The following is a 24,766-nucleotide window of genomic DNA, read 5'->3' on the forward strand; positions in this document are numbered from 1 at the left end:
AAGTGAACTTCTGTTTCTAACTACCCTCAATTCTTTAACATCCTACCACATAAGGAAATTTCATCTTTCCAGACACACCAAAATCCATCAAGAAATTATTTGACACCTTACCTAATATACACAAATATTGTTAACTAATTGTTTATACCTCATATTAATTTGAAATAAAAAAAAATAAAAATAAAAACTAATAGGGGCAACTAATGTGGCTCAAAGGAGTAGAGCACCGGCCCCATATGCCAGAGATGGCAGGTTCAAACCCAGCTCCAGCCAAAAAAAACTGGAAAAAAAAAAAAAAAAAACTAATATAAGGTGCTCACTTTGGCAGCACATATACTAAAATTGGAACACTACAGAGAAGATTAGCATGCCCCCTGTGCAAGGATGACATGCAAATTTGTGAAGCGTTCCATATTTTAAAAAGAAAAAAGAAAGAAAACTAATATAAGGTGCCAAAAAAAAAAGAAAGAAAGAAAGAAAGAAATTGTTTGGGTCTATTTTTTAAAAAATATGCCCTGGATCCTGCCGTGTCTCACCACCTGTACTGCTGCTATTTTAGTCCAAAACATATTTATCTCTTTCTAGAACTATTGTGATAACCTCTTACATGCCCCTTATGCTTCCTCCATGTTCTCTTTCTGTAAAGTCTATTTTTAAATAAAGATATAATTCACATACTATATAATTCACCTTTTAAATTATATAATCAGTGGTTTTTAGCATATTCCCAAAGTTGTGCAAGCATTGCCACTATCTAATCCCAGGACATTCTTGTTACTCTGAAATGAAACCTCATAGCGTTACAGCTTTCCATGCTTCCCTTACCTCCACCCCCTAAAAAACACCAGTCTACTTTCTGTCTCTATGTTTTTGGCTATTCTGAACATTTCATATAAATAAAATCATACCACATGTGCCTTCTTGCCTGTTTTATTTTTCATGTATTAATATCTTATTTTCAAAATTCATCCATGTTGTAGCAGGAATAACGACTTTGTTTCTTCTTCTGGATGAGTACTATTCCATTGCATAGAAATACTACATCTTTATTTATTCACTCATCAGTTAATAGCAATTTCAATTGTTTCTACCTTTTGGTATTGTGCATAGTGCTGCTATCAACAGTAAATATGTTTACAATTCTCATGAGTATATATGTAAGAGTGGAATTTCTGGTTTATATAGTTAACTCTATGTATACCATTTTGATGTGTTGGGTTAAAAAATATTCTTTAAATTAATTTAATATCAGAAAATCAAATTTGGCAGCATATTAAAAGGATTATATACCATAACCAACTGAAATTTATTCCTGAAGTGCAAGGATAATTTAACATACAAAAATTAATCAATATAATATGCCATATTAACAGAGTTAAGGGGGGAAAAACACACAGTGATCTCAATTGATACAGAAAAACATTTGACAAGATTCATCAACATTTCATGATAAAAAGCACTCCACAAAAAAGGAATAAAAAGAATCTGCATCAACATAATAAAAACCATATATACAAAACACAGAGTGAACATTATATTCGATAGTGAAATACTAAAAACATTTCCTCTAAAATCAGGAACAAGACAAAGATACCCATTTTCACCACTTCTGTTCAACATAGTTCTGGAAGTTCTAGCCAGAGCAATTAGGCAAGAAAACAATAAAGAAAAAGAATCCAATTTGGAAACGAAGATGTAAAATTATCTCTGTTTTCACATGATACTATCTTACATGTAGAGAACCCTAAAAATTTCACAAAAAGATACTAGCAGAAATAAAAAAATGAATTCAGCAAAGCAGCAGGAAAAGTCAACACATAAAAATTTGTTTCTTTTTTACACACTAACAATGAACAATATGAAATAGAAATTACAAAACAATTATTTTATAATAGCATCAAAAAGAATAAAATGCTTAGGAACTAATTTAACCAAAGGAATGAAAGATTTGTACAAAGAAACCTACAAAACATTGCTAAAAGAAATGAAAATGAAAACACATCTCATTTCCATAGCTTGGAAAACTTAATACTGTTAAGATTTCAATACAACAGAAAGTAACCTTACAAATTCAATGAAATCTATATCAAAATCCCAGTGATGATTTTATAGAAATAGAAAAACTCATTATAAAATTCATATGGAATCTCAGGAAACCATGAATAGCCAAACAAATCTTGACAAAGAAAATAAAATTGGAAAACTCATACTTTCCAATTTGAAATTTATTACAAGCCCATAGTAATCAAAATAATGTGATACTGGCATAAAGACACATATATGGTCAAATGATTTTTGACAAGGATGCCAAGACTATTCAATGAGAAAAGGATAATCTTCAAAAAATGATTCAGGGAGAATGGGATATTCACATCCAAAGGAAAAATAGAACCCTTACTTAACACCGCATACAAAAATACAGTTAAAATGGACCAAAGACTGAGATGTAATATCTAAGACGATAAAACTCTCAAAAGAAAACATTGGACAAAATTTTCATAATATTTGATTTGGCAATAATGGATTTCTTGGATATGACTTCAAATTCACTTCAAAATGTGAATTTCTTCCTACAAATTAAATACGTGATTCCACATGTTCATGTGCAGGAGGACTATTCCAGGGATGTCAGAAAACCTTCCAACATTATTCAAATAATGGGCACATTCATAACTAAAATTTTTTTATTATCATTTAAACTAAAGATGTTCCTATCCCTGGTTGCTAGTTTTACTATGAGCTACAAAACAAAACTCAACCTAAAGAGTGCACATCATTGAAAAAAGAAAAAGTGTAATTTAAGAAAGGAGAATGAAGATTTGAAGAATAGACTGAATTATTAAGATTTTCTCCTATTGTTTATTGAACAGTTGAGTTGGCAATACTCATTGTGTTCACAGAGTTTTATTGTTACTAGGGTACTGAGAGCTGGGAATGCATGTTATCTTAGAAACAATCTCACAAATGCTGGCTGATTTCCCAGGAGTTCACCAAAGCTCATTTAACTCATTATGTAAGTAATTGTGAATGAGAAAAACTAATGCTAGAGAATAAATATTTCTTTTAAATTTAATAAATATTTGAACAGCTACAGAATCTAAAGTTTTAAAATGTAGATCTAAAATACTGGTAATTAAAATTTTTTAAAAATAAAATTAGTGACAGAATGGTTGAGTTATGGCTGTACAGAGCTTATGTGGGAGAGTCTATTTGGAACTTTGGCCGCTTCCAAGGACTCTTAGAGGCTGAAGATGGCATTTCTTTACTGTGTCAGATTTTGCCTCAACGCAAGAGGTTTCCTTTCTTTGATGAAAGTGTCTCAACTACCAATATGATACTCCTGTTCATCAAAATACCATATTACATGTTTTGTTTCATTTTAACTACTAATGGGAATTTGTGCACTCTATTTCAAAATGTTTGCACTCAGAAGTCAATGGAATATATTCAATTACCAAACCAAAAATTTTTATAATTACTTGTCTTCTTCTTCTTCTTTTTTTTTTAAAAATTAAATCATCACTGTGTACATTAACGCAGTAACTTGCCTTCTTTTTGGTCCCGTGGTTTCCTCAGGGCTAGTCCTGTGTTATTTTTTCTTTGACTTTCAAAGTTTCTTTCTCATGTTTTCAGAGTCTGTCATCTCAAGATTGACATCATATCATAACTAAGTAGAGACAGGGATCATATCATCCTTTTTCATACAAACTATAAGTGTTCTCCACTTATAGGACCTTCTAGTTGACAAATGTATTCTTAGAGTTCTTGACCCTCACCTCATTTAGATCAAGACTCAGTTAAAGGCTAATGACTTGCTTTTGTCATCATGGTTGGCTAAATATCTAGGATGGACTTTTACTGACACAGTATTTGGAATCCCGGGGTCTTGGACTTCATTCCAACTTCTGTTTACAGAGTGGCCCTAAAAAATGGATTTAACCTCTTTGGACCTCAGTGGTTTCACCTGCTGAGAAAGGATCATAAAGTGCCACATAATGTATGTAAAACACCATGAGAAGTTATAGGCATATAGACTTTGGGTGACAATGATGTGTTAATATAAGCTCACCAATGGTAACAAGTTGACCACTCTCCTGGAGGATGTTGACCATGGAGGAGGCAATGTGTGTGTCAGAGTGATTGAAAATCTCTGTACCTTTCTTTCAATTTTGCTGTGAACTCAAAACTGATCTTAAATTTTAAAGTTATGGGCATATAGAAAGTGTTCAATAAATGCTAGTTTTCTTCTCTCACTTCTTTTTCAATCTTTACCAGGGAAACCCAGAAAATGGAAGAATCTGACACTCAGGTGGGAAACACTGCTACAGGGAAGAGCCTTGTTCAAGGTGGTCTCCTTCCCTCTGCCAGCAGGAGAAGAAATGGTCCTGGGTTGGAGGCAGGAAGTAGTGCTTTGTGCAGACTGTGCCCCCACCAGGGTGACTGCCAAGGAGGATGAACAGAGCTGAAATTGGGCCTCGACTTTGCTTGACAAAGACAATATTGCAAGCAATCTGCAGCAAATGGAGCCTTTTTTTCCAAAATGGTTTGTTCTGAAGGACAGCTTTGACAAATTCTGTGTCTAGAGAGGACATCGTTTTTAAAAAGGCAACAAGTGTTACCGAGACCTTGTGAGAATGAGCCTCCTTGTCACATGAGTCCCAGAGCTGTCCCCATTCCACAAGAAAAAAGAAATTTTCATTTTAAAAGGGGAGGAAGGACAAATTCAGGCCTGACACATCTATGGTATGGAACCAGTAGTTCCTATAATAGAGGTTTATAAATTAGGTACTAAATTATCAAATATAGCAATAATGTACTTCTGTAGTCACTAAGCACTGGTCATGAACTGGTATGGCATAGTGGTGTGGCATGCTAGAAACAAGGGCACAGAGAGCATCACTGCCTGAGCTCCACCTCCTGTCACTCCCCTGACCTGCTCCTTGCCCCAGTCCATGGAAAAATTATCTTCCACACAACTGGTTCCTGGTATCCAAGATTCCTGTCTACAGCCTGTCAGGAACCCGGTTTCATGGGAAGAGGTAAGCAGCCCGAGAGCAAATGAATTTTCTCCCCCTACAGAGAGAAAAAAAAAATCCATTTGGTATATGCTTTGATTCCATTTCTGTAACACTTTTGAAATGGCAAAATCACAGGAACTGAGAACACATTAGGACTGGGGTTAAGAAGTGGATGGAGGCAGAAAAGAAGTAGTTGTAGGAGAATAGCTACACTGGGCAACAGTGAGGGACAACCATTCCCTATTGCTAGCATCACTGCCTGAGCTCTGCCTCCCATTTGTCCTGCCCATCCAAGTCCATGGCAAAATTGTCTTCTCTGAAACCCATCCCTGGTACTGAACCTGATATCAATAAGGTTGGGGGTCATTGATGCATTTGTTTATCAATAAATATATTCGTTGTATTTTAACCCTTTTTTTCTTTCCTTTTTGTTTTTAGAGACAGAGTCTCACTTTATTGCCCTTGGTAGAGTGCCACAATGTCACAGCTCACAGTAACCTCCAACTCCTAGGCTTAGGCGATTCTCTTGACTCAGCCTCCTGAGCAGCTGGAACTACAGGCACCTACCACAGCACCCAGCTATTTTTTTGTTGCAGTTTGGTGGGGGCTGGGCTCAAACTTGCCACCCTTGATATATGGGGCCTGTGCCTTACCCACTGAGCCACAGGTAATCCTGTTTTTTATAAGTTAGATCCAGATTTATAGGGGAAACACCCTACACAAAGTCTAGCTGTAGAACTGGAAATTACATGTTTTCAAATTCACCTTTTTATTTTGAGATAATTACTCATATACATTCATAAATAATTTAGAAGGACCTTGTATAATCTTTATCCAGTTTCTGTCAATGGCAAATTTTCTAAAACTATAGTACAATATCACAAACAGAATATCAAGCTTGTTATCAATATCCAGACACAGAGCATGCCTATCACCTCAAGGGTCCCTCACATTGCCCTGTATCGCTATTCTCCTACAACCACTTCCTTTCTGCCTCCACCTCCTCCTTAACTCCAGACAGCCCTAATGTGTTCTCCATTTCTGTGATTTTGCCATTTCCCAAGTGTTATAGAAATGGAATCATAAAATATACCATACGGAATTTTTTGTATTTTTTTTTCATTAAGAAAAGTTCTCTGGAGATTGATCAAGATTGCTGCATGCATTAATAATTTTTTGCTTCTTATTACTATACTTATATATTTTATTGCTATGCTATGGTATCATGGTATGGACATACCTCAATGTTTTCGATAGTACCCCACTGAAGGGCATTTGGGTTGTTTTACAACAACAGTTTTGCCAGCATTTGATATTGTGATTATTTCACATTTTAGCCATTCTGATAGTTGTATAGTGTTTACCTTCTGTGGGTTTTAATTCTCATTTCTCTAATAGTTAATTGTGTTGAGCATCTCATGTGTTCATAGTCTGTCTATATATTCTTTTTCATGAACTGCCTCTTTGTGTTTGTCCATTTTCTAATTTGTTTTTTACTGCTGACTTTTGAGAGTTTAACATATATTCTAGAAACTAGTTCTTTGTTGAGTATGTGGTTTGAAAATATTACCTCCCATTATGTAGCTTATATTTTGTTAATAGAATCTTTCTTAGATCAAAAGTTTTAAATATTTTAAAGCTGGATTTAGCAATCTTTATTTCTATGAATTGTACTTTTAGTATAAAGTCTACAAATTCTTTGTGTGGCCTTAAACAGATAGTCTTTAGTTATTTTTTAAAGCTTTATAGCTTTATATTTTATATTTAACCTCATAATCCATTTTGAGTTAGTTTTTTATGAAGTGTGAAACTTAGGTAAAGGTCCTTTTTTTTTTTTTTGCTTAGGAATGAATGTCCAATTATTCTAGCAGCATGTGTTGAAAAAGCTATTGTCCTCCATTGAATTGCTTTTTCATATTTGTCAACATCAGTTGGACGTATTTGTGTGAGTCTATTTAAGGGTTTCTGTTTTCTTCACTAATATAGATGTCTGTTCCTCAGTCAATATCACTCAGTCTTTACTGCTGTAGAGGAATAATGTCTATTATTTTTTTAGTCTGTTAATATGGAGGATTACACTGATTGAGGATTACATGTTCATTCAATAAATCCCACTTGCTCAAGGTACGTAATTATTTTTAAATATTACTAATTTTTATTTGCTGATGTTTTGTGAAGGATTTTTACTTCTATATTCATGGAAATAGTAATGTGTAGTTTTTCCTCTTTTTTTTTTTTTTGTCATTTGCTTTCAGTATCAGGATAGCTTTGCTGGTGACAATCACTCAGCTTTTCTTCATCTGATAACATCTAGATTTTCCCCTCATTCCTGTAGGATTTTCAGTAGGTATTGGATTCTGGGTTGACAGAGTTTTTTGTTCAGTACTTCAAAAACATTGTGTCACTTTTTTCTGGCCTCCATAGTTTCTAATGAGAAATTCACTGCCATTCAAATATTATCCCTTAGTTTGTAAGGTGTGTTTTTTCTCTGACGGCTCTCAAGATATTTTTTTACTTTCAGTTTTTAGAATTTTAATCATGATATATTTTGTCTTGAATTTATTTGAGTTTATCCTTTTAGGAGTTCACTTAGCTTCTAGAATTTGTGGGTTTATGTCCTTTGCCAAAGCTGCAGAATTTTAATTTATTATTTCTTTAAGTATATTTTCAGCCTGATCTTTTTCTTGACTCTTATATGAACTTTAAATCTTTTGTTATACTCCCAAAGGTCCCTGAAGCTTTTTTCCACTGTCAAATTTCTATTTTTCAGATTAATTTTTATCATTCTGTCTTCTAGATTCTTTCATTTCCATATCCTGCTGTTAATGCCATCCATTGAACTTTTTATTTCAGTCACTATATTTTTCAGTTCTAGAATTTGCATCAATTCTTCTATATGTCTTCTAATTCATTGCTGAGATTTTCTTTTTCTTTGCTATTCGTTTATAATAATAATTGCTCACTGAAGCATTTTGTAATGGCTGCTCTTAAATATTTGCCAGATAATTTTTAAATCCCTATCATCTCAGTGTTGATATCTATTCATCATCTGTTTTCTTTTTGTATAAGATCTTCTTGGTCCTTAATGTGATGAGTGAGTCTTTTTCTGTTGAAACCTGAGCATTTTCATATTATATTTTGAGACTTTTGATTTTATGTGTATTTAAAACTTTTAGATTTGTTGTGTTTTATTTTGTTTGTTAACACTGCTTCTGCAGGGAAAGGGGGCAATAATCATTGCCAAGTGGATTTAGAAAACCATATTCTTACTTAGCTTTCATTGACACCTAAGGTAGGGAGGGCTTCTTGTTGTTACCAGTGAGATATAGGAGATTCAGCTCCCTGCATGGTCTCCATTGACAAAATGGGCAGGAAAGGTTTCATTACTAGCTAGCAGTTCCCTACCTGGCGTACCCTGACAGTATCCTGAAAGAACATTATGTTATACCCTTACACCATGTTGCACAACTCAGCATTTACTGGCTCAAATGAGGATGCAATAATAGAGTTTTCTGTGGTGTTCTACTGAATTCGAGAGTTTATCATCTAAAAGTTTTCACTCTTGCTGGGCTGCTCCTTTCTTGGTCTTTTACATGTTTATTTGCTTTTGTCTGTACTCATTAGTGTTTCTAGTCTGCTGACTTCTTCAAGTCCAAGTCTGGGACATAAAAAGAAAAAAGAATACTCAAGACCTCATTAGTGTGCCATTTCTCAAGTGGTTCATACCCAGTCTGCCTTCTCATCTCCAACTTTTAAAGTAATTTATTTTTTATTTCAGAATATTAGTTGGTACACATGCTTTGTTTACATACTTTGTTTTTGTACAGATAAGTCAAAGTTATAAGAGTTTCCTTCACGCAGATAGTGTGCACTGTATCCAGTAGGTGTGAATTTACCTATCCCCCCTCTTCCTTCTCCCAGCTTTATTTTCATGGATATTTCCTTCCATATGTGCACATAAGTATTGATACCAATTAGTTCCAACTTGGTATTGAGTACATGTGTTAGTTTCTTCATTCTTATGTTTCACTTGGAAGAATGATTTCCAGTTCCATCCAGATTGTTACAAAAGATGCTAGATCACCTTTTTTTCATAGCTGAGTAGTACTCCATGGTATGCATATACTGTGTTTTATAAATCCACTCATATGTTAGTGGGAGTTGTTTCCACATCTTCACAATTGAGGATTGTATTGCTACAAACATTCAAGTGCAGATGTCTTTTTATAAGATGACCTATTTTCCTTTGGGTATATACTCAGCAGTGGGATTGTTGGGTCAAATGATAGGTCTACTTTAAGTTTGAGGTATCTCCATAGTATGTCTATAGAGGTTGTATTAATGTTATGACAGTATGTATCATGAGAATATGGTAAAGGTGTTATAGGGTATGTTTTTGACTTCTACTGAATATTTACATAACCCCTATTTATACCCAGTCACTTTTATCATTGACCCATAGTACCTGGCAATTTTTAGTATTCTGTGTTTTTTTTTTTCTTTTTCTCATCCTTATTCCTTGATATACCTGAAATATATGGAAAATTTCAGGGCCACAAAAGAATGATATGATTTTCTTCTAGATCAGTCTCCTGTCAGCAACCATTCAAAAGAAAAAAAAAAAGCCAGACTATTCAGTGTGGGAGGTGTGTGTGCGTGTATGTGTGTGTTGTCAACCTGAAATAATTCAAAGAATCAGAATTCAGTTTTAGAGAGTTTTTTCAAGTAAAATGGTGGGAACCTGCATTCAAGAGGCACAGAGAAATGAAGTCAGTGTTCCAATGTTCAATGGCAAGTACTTTCTTACATAGTCAGAAAACAAAGAAATTGTATAGGATTATAAAGTTGTCTATGAAAGTCTGGTTTAAGAGTTATAATGATATAATTAGTTATGTCTTGTCTGTTTTTATTTCCTTTCCAATTTAAAAGACTATATTTAACATTGCATCTTAAGACAATGTGCTAGTTATAGAATCTTTAGGTGAGAAAGACTTAATCTATACTGAAGATCAACAGTGAAGAGGGAAAGGATCCCACCACAACTTTATAAAAAAAGCAAATAAGGAAGAGGGTTAATCTGTAAACAGAGAAACAAAAGTGTTAGCTGCCTAGGTTACTACTCCTGTCACCTGATTTAAGCCCCATAATCAGATTCTTTAAAAGCCCAGAATAATTTAGACTTTCAACAGCTTAGCTGAGATTTTGAATTACTTACTTTTACAGTGTTAAAAATAGTCATTTCGTTGACACTCCATTCATATGTGTAGATCACTCAGTAATCATTGCTTACATAATTGGCTCAGGGTTACCTAACTTTCAAACACACTTTATGTTGTCAAAGCCCTTAGAACTTGATGAGTTAAAAAAAGCAAATATTTCAAATATCGTACCAAAGTATTGTAAGCTTAATTGGAAGCACATATTATGGTGGCTTGTAATAATTTATCAGTTAGTATAATGATGGAAAAGATGAGTTTCATGTGGGCCACCTGTGTTAGTGGGATAGACAGTGAATCTCAGAATTTTTAGGACAAGAGGTGATAGATGCTTCTTCTCCATCAGACTATAACCTTCCAAAGAGAAGGGGCCATATTGCATTCTTCAAGGCCTGCAATTACAGTTAAGTATTCAGTGTGTGTGTTGAATGAATTAAAAAATGTCCTTTAATCATTGATCTCTCCAGTAAATTAAACCAGAAAAAAGGCTCCATCTTTTGGCACATAGCTCTCCCAGAGAACTTCTTGGAAAAAAGTCATTATCCATCACTTCAACTCCCACGAAGTGAATGATCCATAGATAAGGAATCACAAGCCGGAATTTTTCCTGAAAGTGAAATGGATATATTTGGTAAACCTGGGTAAACATTAAGCCAGATTCTTTTGTGCAAACACTTTTCCTTTTGATTTCTTATTGTTGACACTGGCCACTTCCCAGGCCTACAGCTGTACTCTCTAAAGAAACACATTCACATTTCTCACATGGCTATGGATCTATTGATCTGGTCAGCAGAGGCTTATATATTGTTTTTACTCAGCAAACACCAAGTGCATCTTTTGATTTTTACTAGGAAACCAAATATGATCAGGAGTTTGGACTGTGACTATAACAACTGATTCCCGAAAGGAGAGAAAATGGAGAAGACAGATTATTCAGAATTTCTAGCTGAAGTTAACTGTTCATACCTTCCCACATTTGCTCTATCTCAATTACTTCTGCTGAGTCCCTGTGTTGCTGGAATTAATAGTGTTAGTGCCTCTCAGAAAGTGCTACTATAAAGGAGAGATTGTTCACTGGGGTATGCATTCCCTCCACCTTGGAAATTAATCCCTTGGAAATGGCATTGATAACTATCTGTACATATGTACATATTCTAAGGGAAAGGTTTTATGGTTATTATACTTTTTTAAAAGTTAGCAATCTAGATAAATGTGTTATACAATCAGCCTGTAATGTAGAGATAACAGTGGTGGTGGTAAGGGATGTTGCCAACAAACTAAGTCATTCTGTTCCTTTTTGACAGATATTGGTCAACTCCCAGGTTAAAGGCTGAGCTTACATAGTCAGGTCTTCTTGTCCCATAATCTTGCTACTAGGTCAATATTACAATAATAACAAATCTCAGACATTCAAATGTACATACAGACATGTATTAACAAGAAGGGATTAATTGGGAGTACTAAAAAAGAATATGCCATCTGCCCAAAACAAGCAGCAGAAGGGGAAAATGTTGAGAACTTAATTGGCCTGAGAGTCCTTGGAGGCCTAAGTGAACATCCACAATACATGCACAGTGGAGATATACACACCCGTAACCACATGGCTAAGGGTGTGGTGCAGTGAGCACATGGCTGGGCACAGTGGCTCACACCTATAATCTTAGCACTCTGAGAGACCAAGTTGGATGGATTGCTTGAGCTCAGGAGTTCAAGACAAGCCTGAGTAAGAGCGAGACCCTATCTTTACTAAAAAATAGAAAAATTAGCCAAGTGTCATGGCCATATAGTCCCAGCTATTCAGGAGATTGAGGCAAGAGGCTCTCCTGAGCCTAAGAGACTGAGGTTGCTGTGAGCTATTGTGATGCCACAGCCCTCTACCCAGGGTGACAGAGTGAGGCTCTGTCTCAAATAAATAAAGACAATCCCACTCAAAAACACAAGTTTTTCCCCGGCAGTTTGGTCAATAAGATTATATTGTCCTCATATTTTTGAATATTGTGACTTTGAACCCCATGTAGTCCATATATAGTATATTAATAAGATTATAAAGTTAGAACCAGGTTGAATGTGGCAGAGATAAGGAAGAGAGGAATTATAAGTGATAGACAAAATAAATAGAAGAAAATTTACTAAGTATAATAACTAGATTGCATTTAGAAAACAGTTTGAGAAGAAAGATGCTAATATTTTAAGCTTTAAGTATGAGGCAAAGTGTATATCAAAACAAAGTCAAACTGGAGGGACGAATACAACAGAGACAGGAAGGTGTCAGTACACATACTGTAAAGTTTCATGACAGTGGACAGCCCTACAACAGGGCAACATGCTTCCGGGGACCAGAATATGCAGCCCCAAAATGTACCACTTTAGAAGAAGGATATGTTGAGCTGGAGGCAAGTGGGAATCAAGTGATACAGAGAGAGATTTTTTTTTTTTCTGAGAGCTTTTCTTACCTGACTAAAAGCAAGGACTTCTGGAAAATGAGGACTGCCATGGATCTTCTCTCCTGGAGAAGTTTGATGGCCATGAAGAAAATGGAATGTCATTCCATAAGCTTCCCCCATATATTTCTTTTCCACAGTTCATGGTCCTTGAGAGCTAAACCTTTTTTTGTTTATCTTGTCCTGTCTCTACAAATGTGTTGTTCTTTATGTAGCTGCTGTAGAAACCCAAGTTCTAACCACCTCTTTGAGTTAGTCTTCATTTTAGCTTCTCCTTTGTGGTGTATACTGCACGTGTTAATAAACTGTTTATCTCTCATTGACTTATCTTTTGTCAGTCCAATTTTACAAGTCTTTAGCCAGAGATCCTAGGAAGATAGAAGGAAAAAGAAGCTTTTTGAACTATACAAAAGGTAAGATTTCTTCTCTACAGTTCAATAGTTCAAAAAGAAGTTTTTTGAACTATACAAAAGGTAAAATTTCTTCTCTCAGGATTTCTGACAGGTCCTAAGGAATTAAACTGGCATAAGACAGAATAATAGGATAAAAGCATACAAATGCATGCAACATAGAAAGGGAAGACCCAAAGAAGATAAAGTTGAACACTTTTATACTGAATTGAAGAAAATAAAGTAAATTATAAAAACTTGACACTCTTGAACTAAGGTAGTTAGTAGTGGCAAAGTAACTAGTAAAATAATGGTTAGTTAACAAGGTTTGTTGGTACAAATTTTTCTCAGCTTCAATTTCTCATCTTCAGTGATAAGAATGTTACTTTCCCCTTGGCATAGGGAGAATATTTCCCAGTCGGTTATATGGTAGTTTTCTCTCTTCCTTTTAGGAAGAAAATGGGGAAATTAAATTGTCTTTCTTGCACCTGTTGCTTTTCAAGTGTCTTTAGCTTAAAGCAATCCTTATGCCAAAGTGGCATGTGCGTGCGCACACACACACACACACACACACACACACACACATATATATTCTGCCACCTTTCACTTCCCTACAGAACTAATAAAGTATGGCTAGTATCATGATAGAACAAATACAGGGGAATTGCTCAAAGTTCAGCCACCTGAGGCATAAGGATATAAAGTTTGTAAAGTCTGGAAGTACAGTACATTAATGGATTTTTCACAAAAGTACTTCTTATTTCCAGTAAATGTACACTCAGAGACCAAAATATGGCATCCATAAACATAATGGTTTTTAAAAGGAGTTGGAAGAGGTAGGATAAGCCTGCAGCAAGAATATCAAGGGTTACTCTCCAGAGCAATCCCTCTACAATGCTATGCTAAACAGTATGGTCCACAGCCTCCCCAGGCATAACTCCCAGACAGTCTCTTTGAGTGCAGTCTCATTCAGATTTTGTGTGACTAAGATTCTAAGCCAAATCTGAATTCCAAGGAAGACGAGACTACTGAAGGTCAAGGTCTTGGAGAATGGGTTGAAGATCCTGCTAAGAATTTACTTTCTTCCTGGACTCTTCCTGGTCTCTCCCTCCTCCCCAGCATCTACACTGCCAGCATTATCTGTATTTCTGACTTGTTATGTACTTATGAGTGATCCATGTGTTCATGATAAAGTAAAGTTAATTTCCTCCAGTGCATTTAATTTCTTCAGTGTGAGAGCACAGAAGCCATAAACTTACTAGCACAGTCTATGTTCTATACTCATCTGGATTTGAGTAAGCATGGTAGATCTGGAGATTAAACAAACTCTCCTGGTTCACAACGTAGCCTCTCTATGAACAGTGAGAGAGTCCCTAAGAGTTTCCACTTTTAATTGGTGACCTTGAAAATATATAGATTTTGAGTTCAAATTATTTCATATCAATTCACAGCATTAAAAAAGAATTAAATAGGTGGCTTAAATGGGAAAATTGAAATCTTACAATATCTTCTCCTCTTATGTTGATCCAGTGGCAGAAAATTAGGCAACCACAGTCCCGTGTGGCTGTGTGCTCACATATAGTTTAGGTAATTATGTGTGAATAATTAGGTAGATTAAAGGAGAACAATACTGACTGTGTAGTCAATCAGAACGAATGAGAAAATTATTGTTCTGGGAATACAAGCTTTCTTAGAAAATATTGCAAAAGTTTTTGTTTGTAAATAAGCTAATAGTGTTGTCACATTAGGAATCCTGGAGCAAACTCAAAGTTCAGAATATTAGAAATGAATCTTTTATGTTCAATTAGAGAAGAATGTTTTGATTATAAGACAATGTAGTCAGCCATGATCAATTTATTATCTCTCACTAGCTCTTTTCTCTTCCAACATTTTTAATTTTAAAATTCATAAATATTTCAAGAGCAAGGTAATTCTTCTGTTTCTTAATTTGTTTACATTTTATCTGTTACAATGTTTAATATAAGCTTTAGAAATTCCAGAAGCTTTTAAGCTTTTTTGGAAAACATTAAGGTTTCTTTTTTTCCCTTTGAATAAGGGTGAAAAAAGAGTCCAAATTTCCAAAGGTTTTCTTTGAAATTCAAACACAAAACTTCAAGTGGACTTTGAGAGTTGGCAAAGTGCACATCCTTCCAGCATTGCATTTAAGGACTTCAAGATGTCTTATTTTCCAGTTCACAGGCACATTTTGGTGGGCTTCCTTTTAATGTGGAGATGTTTATTTCATTGAACCCTGTGATTTTATTGTGCGGTGGCAATCTTTCTAAAATTAAATTTGAAAACTCAAACAGAATGTCAGAGCCAAGTTTCAGAAAACTAATTCTATGAAGTTATAAAAACCCTGGAAGAAAGTGTAGCAAAAAACTCTTAGCTTATTGGCCTAAGGAAAGAATTTTTGAAGAAGACCCCACTGGCGATTGTAGCAACAACAAAAATAAATAAATGGAACCTGATCAAGTTAAAAAGTTTCTGCACAGCTAAGAACACAATTGACAAAACAAAGGGACAATCTACAAAATAAGAGAAGTTAATTGCATGCTGCACATCTGACAAAGGGCTAATAACCAGAATCTACAAAGAATTCAAGCAAATCAACAAAAAATGAGCAGATAGCCCCATTAAAAACTGGGCAAGGGACATGACTTTTCTCGTGAGGACAGACAAATGGCCAACAAACACATTAAAAAAAAAATGATCATTGTCCCTAATCATCAGAGAAATGCAAATCAAAACCACTTTGAGATATCACCTAACCCTAGTGAGAGTGGCCCACATGGCAAGATCCCAAAGCAACAGATGCTGATGGAGGTACAGAGAGGAACAAACATTCGTGCATTGTTGGTGGGACTACGAATTAGTACAGCTTCTGTGGCAGGAAGTATGGAGATCCCTCAAAGAACTAAAAGGACCTTCCATTTGATCCTGCAATCTCAGTACTAGGTTTCTGCTCAAAACAAAAAGGAGACATTTTACCATAAGGACATTTTTGCTCGAATGTTTATAGCAGCACAATTCACATTCACAAAGTTGTGGAAAGAACCCAAGTGCCCTTCAACACATGAATGGATTAATAAATTTTGGAGTCTCAGGAGGCCTTTCCTCAGAAATATCTCCCCACTATATATAATTCCCTCTATACACATAAAATAAGTAGAGACTTGTTTGTTTTTCATAGACTTTTTTTTTAAATGCAAAACACACCCCTGATTTTGACTTTAATGCAGACATGCTTAAATAAAATCTTTTCCAGTCTTCTAATTTTGCTTGTGAGAAAACCCAGGCCTTAAGGGAGCTGTGTCAGTGCCACACAGCTTGTTAGTGGAAGGAGGTTAAATGAGGACTTAAGTCCTCTAATTGTCATTCTGGTGCTTTGCCCTGACTTCCTTTTGGCATGGTTAATCTGACTGAATTACAGAAATAATATGAGAGCATGACTTCGATATATAAAGTCAGGAATACTGAAAGAGGTAGCAAACATTTCAAAAATGATAGCATACAGTATAGTCACACACACATTACTCTTTTTGAGGCCATCAATGATCTCCGTGTTGCAAAGGTCAATGGATAATTCTCCACCTTCATTTTAATGTTCTGGCAACAGTTGAACTAGCTGCTTTATTCACTCCTTCATCTTAATTCCAGCACATCACACTCTCTTCATTCAACCTGGCTGACAGTTTCTTCTCAGTCTCTTTTGCTGACTCTGTCTCTGCTTCCTGAGTTCCAAATATTGGAGCTTTCAAATTTCTCACATCTCTATCTACACTCACTCCCTAGGTGATATTATCTAGGGCCATCAATTATATTGATAACTTTTCATTGTACACCTTTAGCACCAATCTCTTGCATAACTTCAAGATTCCTAGGTAATTGTTTATTGACATCTCCACTTGGGTACCTAGTTGGCACATCAGAGTTAAATGTTCAAAACTAAACTCTTCTTCTCTCCGTAATCTATGTAGGAAATGGCACGGGATTTACTTTTAGCTCAGATAAAAAAATCTTGGTGGCCTTCAGTACTTTTTAATGGTCTTTATAAACCCCTAACAGCATCACCAAATCCTGAAACTGATAATATCTCATAACTTCCACCATCACCAACATATACTAAGACACCATCATTAACATAAACTAAGCCACCGTCGTCTCTTCTTTGAAATAGAACAATTTCATCATCATTCTAGTCTTCCTCTTTTTCTTGTTCACCAGTTTATTCTTTACCTGGCAAAATAATTCTTTAAAACTGAACTCAGATCATTTCACTTCTCTGCTCAAAACTAAACTCTCTTTACACTTTCTCTCACTCCTAGAAAAAACAAAACACAATTCTTAACCATACTCTACTCGCCCGCCCCCATATTAAGTCCTTGGCTACCTCCTTGACCTCATGCCCACCAATCTATCTATTCCTCTCCCATTGTTTCTCTTCCCTTTTCCTCTCTCCACTGTGTCCTTGTCCAGAGGTGGAGTGTTCAGAAAAGACTTGCTGTGCCCATCCCTTCTGGCGATTTTAAAAATAGTTGAAGAAATTTTGCTATAAGTTTTAAGTCAGTGGACAAGTGTTTCTCTCAGCATACCAAGTATCTTCTCTATAATTTTTCTATGATTTCTTCTTTTTTGTTCTGAGAGAGGTAAATGAATTTGTCTTGATGGTTATATATATTAAATAAATTTATCAATATAAATATATAAAAAATTATTAATGTAAATATATTAAATAAATATATTTAAATAACAAACATCTAAAGAGTACCATCTGTTTCCAATTTACTTCTAGAAAACCATAATTCAGCAATCTCTAGCTTGATGGGATTACCTTTCATCAGTGCTTAGGACAAACACATAACAGTTCGGAGGTGTATTGTGAGATACGAATATGATCCTTCTTATCATCAGTATATTTTAAGATGGCCAGATCTAATCACTCATTGGCATTTTACCAAGGTTGACATTATTTCCTAATAATGTAGACATTTGCCTTCTATTCCTGCTTCCTATATGAACAGTAGTGATGAGAACACTTTTTATGTCTTTGCAGATTTACAATGAAATAAAATATTTTAAAATACTGGTAAGGAGTTAAGCTTGATGAGTGAGGATAATTTATAGCCCCTTATACCTTCACTTAGTCAATATGAGGTCCACAACTAGCATTTTTCCTCTCAAATATTTTCAACACAGTATGACAGTCAGAAATGAGACTATAGTTATGTAAGAAGTTGATTAAAATGGGAAATAGATTGACAGCTACATGCCACATTTCCCTGTGCTCTCTGTCGTCTGGTGGATCTCTGGTGGACGCTGAGAAGCAAAGGAAGTTATATCTGCAAGTGCTCTGCCCATCCCTCCCCACCATGAGCTGTAGGTGAAGCGTTATATAATCTGCAGTCCAGAGGGCAGCAAGCTTACAGAAAATCAGAATCCCATCAGGAATCACTAAAAGTTTCAGGCCTGTTAATTGACATCTGATGTTCTATTTTTATGTTGCACATATGATATGCAGGAAGGACATTCTAAGCCTTTAAGTTACCTTTAATTACTTTGTTGCAGGGAGAAGAAATTGGCTCTTCTTGGGATGGATTATATCAGAGAATTTTCTAAAGTTATATTGATTTAGGTGTTTTGGTTCTTGCTTTGAGATTCAGCTTCATTGTTGAGTGACTCGTATATATGCAACACAAGCATGGCTAAATAACTGATTTTTAACTAAATGCTAGTTTAAGAGAAATAGTTTTAATTTTAAAATAAAACTAAATACTGAAAGTTAGTAGACAAGATTTACTTGTTCAATCCATACAGGGTCCATTTCTATATAGTAAACATTTAGAAAATCACTTTTTAAAAATACCATTCATGATAGCATCAGAAATATCAAACACTTCAGAATAAATTTAATGAAAAGTCATTGAATTTATATTATCTATATTAGTTATTTTGCCTATATTATATAGGCCATTGACTATGTTAATAAAGAAAGCTTTTGAAATTATAAACATCTCTAAGTAGTACTTCAGCCAAATCCCACAGATTTTGAGATATATTTTCATTATCATTCCATTCAAAATATTTTAAAATTTTCCTTCTGATTTTTTTTCTTTAATCCGTGGGTTATTTAGAAATGTGCTATTTAATTTTTAAATTTATTAAATGTCTTTTTATTGTAGTTTTTGTAACTTTTTGATTTAAATTCATTGCTTAGGGATCATAAGATCAGGGAACATATGATGCAATATTTTAGTTTTTTACATTTATGAAGACTTTTTTTGGGTCTAACATATGGTTTAACTTGGTAAATTTCTCATGTGTAGTTGAAATATATATATATTCACCAGTTGGGCATACTGTTCACAAAATATCAATTAGGACAACTACGTTTATGGTATTCAAATTTTCTCTATTCTTACTGATATTTTTGGTTTCCTTTTCTATTAATCACTGAAAGAGAGGTTTTTAAATAATTATAATTGCAGATTTGTCTATTTTTCCCTTTATTTCTGTCAGATTCATTTCACATATTTCAAAGCTCTAATTTTAGGTGCATGCAAGGATTGCTGCACATCAGTAAATTGGTCTTTTCATAATTATGAAACATCCCACTTCAGTTCTGGCAATACCTCTTGTCTTGATATCTAATTAGGCCTCTACTAATAGAACCACTCCAGGCCTATTATGTTTAACATCTGCATTGAACAACATTTTTCTTACTTGAAAGTGTAATCAATTTGTTAATATGCTCTTTCTTGAAAGTACATACTTGGTTCTTGCATTTTTATTCCATTTGTACATTTATACTTGCAATTGGAATTAAGGTTGTGTTTAAGTATACCACTTAGCTACTGGTTTTTGCTACTTTTTTCTTATTTTTATTTTATTTTATTTTATTTTTTATTGTTGGGTAATCATTGAAGGTACAATGAACTAGGTCATACAGCTTTTGTTTCCTGGGTGAAGGAAGTCCTTCTATTAATAGTGTCCCACCCTCAAGAAGTATGTCACACACTGTGGCCCCATCCCCCTCTTTCCGTTTCTCCCCTCCCCCATTCCTCTCCTCCCGTGATGTACTAGCATCAATTGTCCTTGTATCAGAATTGAGTACATTGGATTCTTGCTTCTCCATTCTTCTGATGCTTTACTAAGAAGAATGTATTTCAACTCCATCCAAATTAATATAAAAGATGAAAAGTCCTTAGTGGCTTTTTAGTGGCTGTATACTATTCCATGGTATACATATACCACAGCTTGTAATATATTGCTGGGTTGGGGGGGCATTTAGGCTGTTTCCACATTTTGACAATTGTAAATTGGGCTACAATAAACAGCCTGTACAAGTATCTTTATATTAAAAGAGTTTTTTCCCTTCTTGATAGATGCCCAGTAGTGGGATTGCAGGATCAAATGGGAGGTCTAGGTTGAGTTCTTTGAGAACTCTCCATACTTCCTTCCAAAAGGGTCGTTTTAGTTTGCAGTCCCACCAGCAGTATAAAAGTGTTCCCTTCTCCCCATAACCATTGTAGCATTTCATCTTTTTAAAAAATATTTGTTTGGGGGACAGCAATTGTGACTCAGTGAGTAGGGTGCCAGCCCCATATACCGAGGGTAGTGGGTTTGAACCCGGCCCCTGCCAAACTGCAACCAAAAAAAAAAAAAGTTTGGGCAGCACCCGTAGCTCAGTGGGTAGGGTGCCAGCCACATACAGCAAGGCTTGAGGGTTCAAATCCAGCCTGGGCCAACTAAAACAACAATATCAACTGCAACAACAACAAAAATAGCCAGGCACTGTGGCAGGCACCTGTAGTCCCAGTACTTGGGAGACTGGGGCAAGAGAATCATTTAAGCCCAAGAGTTTGAGGTTGCTGTGAGCTGTGATGCCACAGCATTCTACCCATGGCAACAGCTTGGGACTCTGTCTCCAAAAAAATAAATAAATAAATAAATAAATAAATAAATTGATTTGTTGTTCGTTGTTCTTCTATTATTACTCTCCTTCTCTTCATTTTTTTTTTCTTTTTTGCTTGTATTTGGTTCCTTCAGCCTGACAAACTTCCTTTAACATTTCTTATAGTAAAAATTGGTTGGAAATAAATTCTATCTGATTTTGTTTTCTTAAAATGTATATATTGAACACTTACTTTTGAAGGTAGCTTGATGGATGTTTAGTTTAGTAAAGATAACTTTTTTGCTGTTATAAAATGCAACATCTCAGAGATGGGATTAATCTCTGGCCAATTTTAATATTTACTCTTTATCTTTGATTTTCAACAGTGTGGCTAGGCTGTACCTAAGTGTTGTGTTCTTTGTATTTACTTTGCTTGGAATTTGCTGAGCTTCTTAGACCTATACATTTTCCATTAAAATTTAGAAGGTTAAGGAATATTATTTGTTCAATTTTTTTTTGCCTAATTTACTCTTTTCCTGGGATTTATTTGTTAGTATAATAAATTACATGAAGCTCTATTCACATTTTTCAATATTTAAAACATTCTCCTTTAAATTGAGGAATTTCTCTTGATTAGCCTTGAAGTTTACTGATTTACACTATTGCCATTTCCAATCTGCTTTTAAGCTCAACCAGTGAATTTTTTTATTAGTATTATTATTATTAGGGATTCATTGAGGGTACAAGAAACCAGGCTACACTGATTGCATTTGTTAGGTAAATTCAATTGTACTTTGCCCACAAAACGTGTGTCACACACTGAGATCCCACCCCTCCTTCCTTCCCTCTCTCTTCTCTCCCCTTCCCCCATCCCTGACTGTCATTAATTGTCCTTATATCAAAATTGAATACATAGGATTCATGCTTCTCCATTCTTGTGATTCTTTACTAAGAATAATGTGGTCCACTTCCATCTAGGTTAATAAAAAAGCTGCAAAGTCTCCATTTTTTTTTAATGACTGAATAGTATTCCATGGTATACATATACCACAGCTTGTTAATCCATTCCTGGGTTGGGAGAAATTTAAGCTGTTTCCACATTTTGGCAATTGTAAATTGAGCTGCAATAAACAGTCTAGTGCAAGTGTCCTTATGATAACAGGATTTTTTTCCTTCTGGGTAGATGCCCAGTAATGGGATTGCAGGATCAAATGGGAGGTCTAGCTTGAATTCTTTGAGGATTTTCCATACTTCCTTCCAAAAATGTTGTATTAGTTTGCAGCCCCACCAGCAGTGCAAAAGTGTTCCTTTCCACATCCTCACCAGTTTTGAGATTTTGTAATGTGGGCCATTCTCGCTGGGGTTAGATGGTATCTCAGGGTGGTTTTGATTTGCATTTCTCAATTATTAGGGATAATGAGCATTTTTTTGTATGTTTGCTAGCCATTCATCTGTCTTCTTTAGAGAAGGTTCTATTCATCTCTCTTCCCCATTGATATATGGGTTTGTTAGCTTTTTTCATGTGGATTAATTTGAGTTCTCTATAGATCCTAGTTATCAAATTTTTGTCTAATTCAAAATATGCAAATATTCTTTCCCATTGTATAGGTTGTCTATTTGCTTTGGTTGTTGTCTCCTTAGCTGTACAGAATCTTTTCAGTTTCATTAAGTCCCATTTGTTTTTGTTGTTGTTGCAATTGTCATGGCAGTCTTCTTTATAAAGTCTTTCCCAGGGCCAATATCTTCCAGTGTTTTTCCTATGCTTTCTTTGAGGATTTTTGTCATTTCATGCCTTAAATTTAAGTCCTTTGTCCATCTTGAATCAATTTTTGTGAGTGGAGAAAGGTGTGGGTCCAGTTTCAGTCCTTGACATGTGGACATCCAGTTCTCCCAGAACTCAACTAGTGAATTTTAAAGATTTTAAATATTGTATTTTTCAGTGTTACAATACTTCTTCGATTCTCCTTCATACTTCATTTTTTCTGATGAGGTCCCCAATCTGTTCACTTACTGTATCTATTTTTTCTTTCATGTCCTTGAAACCTTCTATAATAAATATTTTAAAAACTTTACTGGCTAATTCTAACATTAAGGAAACTTCCATTGACTTCTTTTTTTCCTCCTGAATTGTGAGTCATAATTATCTTCCTATTTGGCTCTCTCTTTAGTTGCAACTATTAACTGAACATATGAATGATACATTGCATGGAGTCCATTTAATGTTATCCATCTTTAAAATCTATTTATTTTTGTTCTGGAAAGCAGTCAAATTACTGGCAGACTTAATTCTGTTTGGCTTAATTTTTATTCATTTTTTCAAGTTTGGTAGTTTTTTTCTTGTTTCTAACACAAGTCACTTACTCCAGGGTTGTTTCTTACTTCTAAGATGTGGCCTTTCTGAGATTTAAATGGAATGCTCTAGGGTCTTGGTAAAGTCTTTCAGTTTTGGCTGTGCTACAGCTCTCAGGACTTCATAACTTTCTGTCTCTCCACTGAACTTGGGAGACCTAAAGTGACTGCATCTGCTAGACTTAAAAGAGTACAGGCACAGTCTATCCAAGGACCTTGTATCATTTGAGATTCTCCAGGGAAGTAGAACCAATAGGACGTATATTTAGATCTAAATTTATATCTAGATTTATTTTAAGGACTGATTTTGTGATGATGGGGACTGGCAAGTTCAGAATTTCCTTTCCTCTAGAAAACCTCACTTTTTGATCTTAAGTCACCTAGCTGAATAAGGGCCATCTACATCATGGAGTATGATTTGCTTTATCTAAGTCAAACATGTTAATCCTGTCTACAATATATTATCACAACAACATTTAGACTAGTGTTTGACCAAACAACTGAACAGTATAGCTTAGCTAAGTTAGCAGAGTAACTTTAGTAAACCATAGAGATGAGTGGCCTAAACAAGACAATCAAATGTTTGATTATTTAATCTCTTCAAATTCCTCAGTAGTCTTTCCAATCTCTCTTTGAAGGATTTCCACAGTACCCTTTACATTTAAGTGCAAATAAGTTTTATAAAATCAAGGCAGCACCTGACATAAAAGGAAAGTGAGAGGGCCAGGCACAGTGGCTCATGCCTGTAATCCTAGCAGTCTGGGAGGCCAAAGCAGGTGGATTGCCTGAGCTCACAGCTTTGAAACCACCCTGAGCAAGAGCAAGATCCCATCTCTAAAAAAAAGCTGGGGACTGTGGTGGGAGCCTGTAGTCCCAGCTACTCAGGAGGCTGAGGCAAGAGAATCGCTTGAGCCCAAGAATTTGAAGTTGCTATGAGCTGTGATGCCACAGCACTCAACCAAGGGTGACAAAGTGAGATTCTGCCTCAAAAAAGAAAAAAAGGAAAGAAAGAATGTGAGAAAGAGGGGGACCAGTACGGAAGCTGTGTTTTAAGACCTAGGCAGACATGCCAATTTTACACACAATGCATTTTAGTATTGATTTATTATTTTATTTGCAAATCATTATTAAGTGCTTACTATATTCCAGTAACAGAAGGAGGGATGGGTGTTAACAATGGCAACAAGGTGTACATGATTATCCATGAAGGAGCTGGGAACATCCAAGACCTAGCAATTGACATCCCATTGCCTACATGGAGTTGAGACAGAAGCCTTCAGAATCAGTTTGTCTGGGTTATAGCTAAATAGAAAGAAAGTGCTATTTATACTTTTTGAGGGCCCCAAAGGGATTAAAAAATAGGTAGGATAATATTCAAAGTCCAATTATCACCCAAGTGGTGAGCTGAGAGAATCAATCTAGCAGTTTATCAAGCCAGAAATGTAGAAATTAAATACAA

General features: G+C 35.2%; 1 non-coding gene across 1 annotated transcript; it reads left to right on the forward strand.

Moving 5' to 3' along the window:
* The first annotated feature begins 312 nt into the window (after positions 1 to 312).
* On the forward strand, positions 313 to 419 carry LOC111722059. Its single transcript, XR_002771007.1, has one exon. It is a non-coding gene; the product is annotated as a U6 spliceosomal RNA (small nuclear RNA).
* The last annotated feature ends 24,347 nt before the right edge of the window (positions 420 to 24,766 follow it).

Source organism: Otolemur garnettii, unplaced genomic scaffold (assembly GCF_000181295.1).
Source record: "Otolemur garnettii isolate 467f Iridium unplaced genomic scaffold, OtoGar3 scaffold00005, whole genome shotgun sequence".
Lineage (NCBI taxonomy): Eukaryota > Metazoa > Chordata > Mammalia > Primates > Galagidae > Otolemur > Otolemur garnettii.